The sequence below is a fragment of the Hesperophylax consimilis genome, unplaced genomic scaffold, assembly GCF_061612785.1.
Source record: "Hesperophylax consimilis isolate HC1 unplaced genomic scaffold, BYU_Hcon_1.0 scaffold_167, whole genome shotgun sequence".
NCBI lineage: Eukaryota > Metazoa > Arthropoda > Insecta > Trichoptera > Limnephilidae > Hesperophylax > Hesperophylax consimilis.
This window is the reverse complement of record NW_028301386.1, coordinates 5,001-10,000: the sequence shown is the minus strand read 5'-3', so window position 1 is coordinate 10,000 and position 5,000 is coordinate 5,001. Positions and strand designations below refer to the sequence as shown.

General features: G+C 55.8%; 3 non-coding genes across 3 annotated transcripts in view; all 3 read right to left on the bottom strand.

The window, feature by feature from the left end:
* Positions 1-1,451, bottom strand: part of LOC149408588 (large subunit ribosomal RNA) — a 4,064-nt gene extending 2,613 nt beyond the window's left edge. Inside the window, exon 1 of the ribosomal RNA XR_016305476.1 lies at positions 1-1,451. This exon is cut by the window's left edge and continues 2,613 nt beyond it. This is a non-coding gene — a ribosomal RNA (large subunit ribosomal RNA).
* A 411-nt stretch (positions 1,452-1,862) lies between these two features.
* LOC149408587 (5.8S ribosomal RNA) lies at positions 1,863-2,024 on the bottom strand. The gene has a single exon (XR_016305472.1). It is a non-coding gene; the product is annotated as a 5.8S ribosomal RNA (ribosomal RNA).
* A 329-nt stretch (positions 2,025-2,353) lies between these two features.
* Positions 2,354-4,293, bottom strand: LOC149408586 (small subunit ribosomal RNA). Its single transcript, XR_016305482.1, has one exon. It is a non-coding gene; the product is annotated as a small subunit ribosomal RNA (ribosomal RNA).
* Between the last annotated feature and the right edge of the window lie 707 nt (positions 4,294-5,000).

The following is a 5,000-nucleotide window of genomic DNA, read 5'->3' as shown; positions in this document are numbered from 1 at the left end:
ACTCCCATCCGAGCTCCTACTTCATCTTCGAGCAAGAAGGAGATCTCACCCATTTAAAGTTTGAGAATAGGTTGAGGCCATTTCGGCCCCAATGCCTCTAATCATTCGCTTTACCGGATGAGACTGTGCGAATGGCGGTCCGAAAACCGTCATGTTTCTCGAGCGCCAGCTATCCTGAGGGAAACTTCGGATGGAACCAGCTATTAGATAGTTCGATTAGTCTTTCGCCCCTATACCCAGTTCGGACGATCGATTTGCACGTCAGAATCGCTTCGGTCCTCCATCAGGGTTTCCCCTGACTTCGACCTGACCAGGCATAGTTCACCATCTTTCGGGTCCCAGCGTGTACGCTCTCAGTGCGTCTCGATAATCGCACGGGGGCTTTCTCGAAACGCCTCGGGAATGCGGCGGGGCGTCTGACGACGCCCGCGCATCTTCCCTGCGACCGGCTCGAGGCCGGCCTTTCACTTTCATTTCGCCTCTGGGTTTATCAGTGTTCCCAATGACTCGCGCACATGCTAGACTCCTTGGTCCGTGTTTCAAGACGGGTCCTGTGAGTGCCCAAAACAAAACCACCGCCGACCGGGACGCGTCCCGTCCGAGAGCGCGCCGCTAACGACGGACACCCGACGCGCGACACCCGCGACGCACTAGACGCCGGGGGCCACGCGAAGGACGCCGCTGCAGCGCGACGGACGCCCGCGAGGGGCGGACGCGATCCTCGTTCTCTACCGTCGCTGCGTAATGTACGCCGCGGCCGTGGACACCGCGGCTCCGCCTCGCAGAGCGAGACGGGTCAACCGCACGGCGCATTCGACCGCGGCGCGACGGGTCGCGGTGTTATACTAAGGGAGAAGTGCACGCGCTCCGGGAGCCTGACGGCGCACCCGCGCACCCACCGCCCCGACCCGAAAGCCGAAGGCGAAGGTTTGCGCGAGGCGCGAGCCCCGACGGAAGACACGATGAATCTCCCCGTTCGCTCGTTTGAGTTCCACAGGTTTACCCCTGAACGGTTTCACGTACTCTTTAACTCTCTCTTCAAAGTTCTTTTCAACTTTCCCTCACGGTACTTGTTCGCTATCGGTCTCGTGGTAGTATTTAGCCTTAGATGGAGTTTACCACCCACTTAGGGCTGCACTCTCAAGCAACCCGACTCTAGGGAGAGAGACCGTCGCGGCCGGCTACCGTCACCACGGGCCTGGCACCCTCTGCGGGTAAGCGGGCCCCGTTCAAGATGAACTTGGACAGGCAGCCGTGACTAATGACCGCGCGTGTATGTATAACTCTCCTCCCGAACGCTACATTTCCCGGCGGCCCGCCGGGGCCGCAGGATTCAGCGCTGGGCTCTTCCCGTTTCGCTCGCCGCTACTCGGGGAATCCTCGTTAGTTTCTTTTCCTCCGCTTACTGATATGCTTAAGTTCGGCGGGTGATCTCTCCTGATTTGAGGTCGACAACAAAAATTTTATAAATTCGAGAAGTACGCAAAGCAACAGTGTGCGCGTATTCTCGCCCGTGCAGACTCTGTCAAGCGGGCGCGAAACCGACGAGCGTCCGCGGAGGTGCGCGCGGCCGAGAGCGCGAAGATCGCCCCGGACAGCCGACCGCTCGCGCGGTAGACTGCCCAGTTTTCAGCGTCGTCGCTAGCTCAAGGCTCGCACGCGTTCCTCCGCGTTTGGTATAACGCAAGCGGAAATCGCGCGCATCGAGAGAGCACTTCGTCAAATTTAACCGGACGCCGAGGTCCCGGCGCGCGTCTCCGAGGAGACGACGCGCGCGGGCCCCGGCGACGCCGGCAACGCTCGCTCTGCGCGCCCCCGTCCGAGGACGGGGGCGAGAGAACAGTCTGGTCGCATTGTGTGCGCGACCCTCAAACAGGAGTGGTCCGTCGACAAACTACGTCTTGCTCGGACCGCAATGTGCGTTCGAAATGTCGATGCTCATGTGTCCTGCAGTTCACACTCTGACGCGCATTTAGCTGCGTTCTTCATCGACCCACGAGCCGAGTGATCCGCCGTTCAGGGTAATAATGATAAAACAAACATAAATAGATACGTTTTAGTTTTCGGTTTTTACAATTTGGTTTGCGTTTTCGAAATGTTTATAATTCCATTCGACAAAAAGATTAATTTTGTACCGCCGCCTTCACGGCGACGGGTAAAATTTCACCGGACGAGCGGATAGAGGACGGAGCCCTCCTCCGCTCGACGCCGGCGGTTCTCGGTTCGCATCGGCGCCCTAGGGCGATCTCCGACGCAGTAATTTAGCATTCGTTCGATTATGGTTTATATGTATAATATGTTTTGTTTCATAATAATATTTCATATCATGGAAAGCACAAACATTAAACACAGGAAATGATCCTTCCGCAGGTTCACCTACGGAAACCTTGTTACGACTTTTACTTCCTCTAAATGATCAAATTCGGTCAAACTTTCCGACGCGTCGGATGCCCGTGAGAGCTTCCGCGCACCAGTCCGAAGACCTCACCAAATCATCCATCGGTAGTAGCGACGGGCGGTGTGTACAAAGGGCAGGGACGCAATCAACGCGAGCTGGTGACTCGCTTTTACTAGGAATTCCTCGTTCATGGGGGAGAATTGCAAACCCCAATCCCTATCACGAAGGGGTTTCATCGGGTTACCCGGGCCGTTAGGCCAAGGAGGACACGCTGATCCCTTCAGTGTAGCGCGCGTGCGGCCCAGGACATCTAAGGGCATCACAGACCTGCTATTGCTCAATCTCGTGCGGCTATATATACCGCCGGTCCCTCTAAGAAGATTTTCATTGTACGCCGGTAGTGAAGACCGCGAAACGCACGACCCCGACGCGCGAACGCCGAAGCCGCGCGCACACGGACCCTCGTGATACCGGTTGCACGTCTATTTAATAGGCTAGAGTTACGTTCGTTACCGGAATTAACCTGACAAATCGCTCCACCAACTAAGAGCGGCCATGCACCACCACCCACCGAATCGAGAAAGAGCTGTTAATCCGTCAATCCTTCCAGTGTCCGGGCCTGGTGAGTTTTCCCGTGTTGAGTCGAATTAAGCCGCAGGCTCCACTCCTGGTGGTGCCCTTCCGTCAATTCCTTTAAGTTTCAGCTTTGCAACCATACTCCCCCCGGAGCCCGAAAGCTTTGGTTTCCCGGGAGCTGCCCACCGGGTTAAAATTATGAAACTTCGGCGGATCGCTGGCTGGCATCATTTATGGTTAGAACTACAGCGGTATCTAATCGCCTTCGAACCTCTAACTTTCGTTCTTGATTAATGAAAACACCTTTGGCAAATGCTTTCGCTTTAGTCCGTCTTGCGACGATCCAAGAATTTCACCTCTAACGTCTCAATACGAATGCCCCCAGTCGTCCCTATTAATCATTACCTCTGGTATCAGAAAGCCAACAAAACAGAACCGAGGTCCTATTCTATTATTCCATGCGTACAATATTCAGGCAAGTGTTAGCCCGCTTTGAGCACTCTAATTTGTTCAAAGTAAACAGCCGCGACGGCCCGCCTCGGTGCGCGGCCGACCGTGAGGCCGACCGACACACGCCGGCGGTGGACGCACCGGCGAGAAGCCCCGCAGACGTGCCTGTCGTACCGCATTCGGTAGACCGACACCGCAGGACACAATTTCAACTACGAGCTTTTTAACCGCAACAACTTTAGTATATGCTATTGGAGCTGGAATTACCGCGGCTGCTGGCACCAGACTTGCCCTCCAATGGATCCTCATTAAAGGATTTAAAGTGTAATCATTCCGATCACGAGGCCTCGGACGAGTCCCGTATCGTTATTTTTCGTCACTACCTCCCCGTGCCGGGAGTGGGTAATTTGCGCGCCTGCTGCCTTCCGTGGATGTGGTAGCCGTTTCTCAGGCTCCCTCTCCGGAATCGAACCCTGATTCCCCGTTACCCGTGACAACCATGGTAGTCGCATAAACTACCATCGACAGTTGATAAGGCAGACATTTGAAAGATGCGTCGCCGGTGCTAGACCGTGCGATCAGCTCAAAGTTATCTAGAGTCATCTCGAATGGCGACGGACGGGGCGCGAACCCCGCCGCCGATTGGTTTTTGATCTAATAAAAGCATTCCTCCCGTTACCGGTCAGAACCTCGTTTGCATGTATTAGCTCTAGAATTGCCACAGTTATCCAAGTAACCGTGTACGATCTAAGGAACCAAAACTGATATATTGAGCCATTCGCGGTTTCACCTTAATTCGGCTTTTACTGAGACTTGCATGGCTTAGTCTTTGAGACAAGCATATGATTACTGGCAGGATCAACCAGGGAGCTGCACCACCGTCGGAGGGTTTTTAATCCTCCGAACGACAGAGGCCCGCCCTCGCGTAGAGGGCGCGGACAACACGGCGTTAAAGAACACGCGACGGAGTCACCCGCACGAGTCACGCTCATTATGCGTACCGCTATATTCTCCCGCTCGGCGACCGTCGCTAGACGAAAGCTCCGCGGGAAAATTTTTGCTTCAAACGAAGAAAGCGCGCGTAGGACGGCTCCCGCCCGAGAGAGAGAGACCGCACCCGCGACGACGCTATCGTCCGATTTATAATTCCCATTCGTAAAACGTGTACACCGAAAGCGCACGCCTTTGGCGAGGCAACAGTGAGACGGGGATAAAATCCTCCGCCTTTGCTTTTGAAAATTCTGCTCGCGCGGAACTCCAGAGTCAAAACATGAGCGCGAACGCCGCGCAGAAGCGGGCGTCACGTAGTTTCTCGCAAATAACACCGCCGACACGACCGATAGGCCGCCGCAGTTTGCGAACGCCGTGCATCGAGAGCCCGCCACACTCGGCGGGCACAAAGCTGTGCCGGGTCGCGTTCTCGCTCGGGACGGCGCCGAGCGCGATGCGCCCGCTCCGACCCCTCGAAGGCGCGCAGGCGGCCGGGCCGTCGGGCCTCGGGCGGCTCGCGAAACCGGGCACAAGGCGCTCGGTCTCGGTAAATAAATTTACTCTCGTCACTTACTTTCGTATTCGC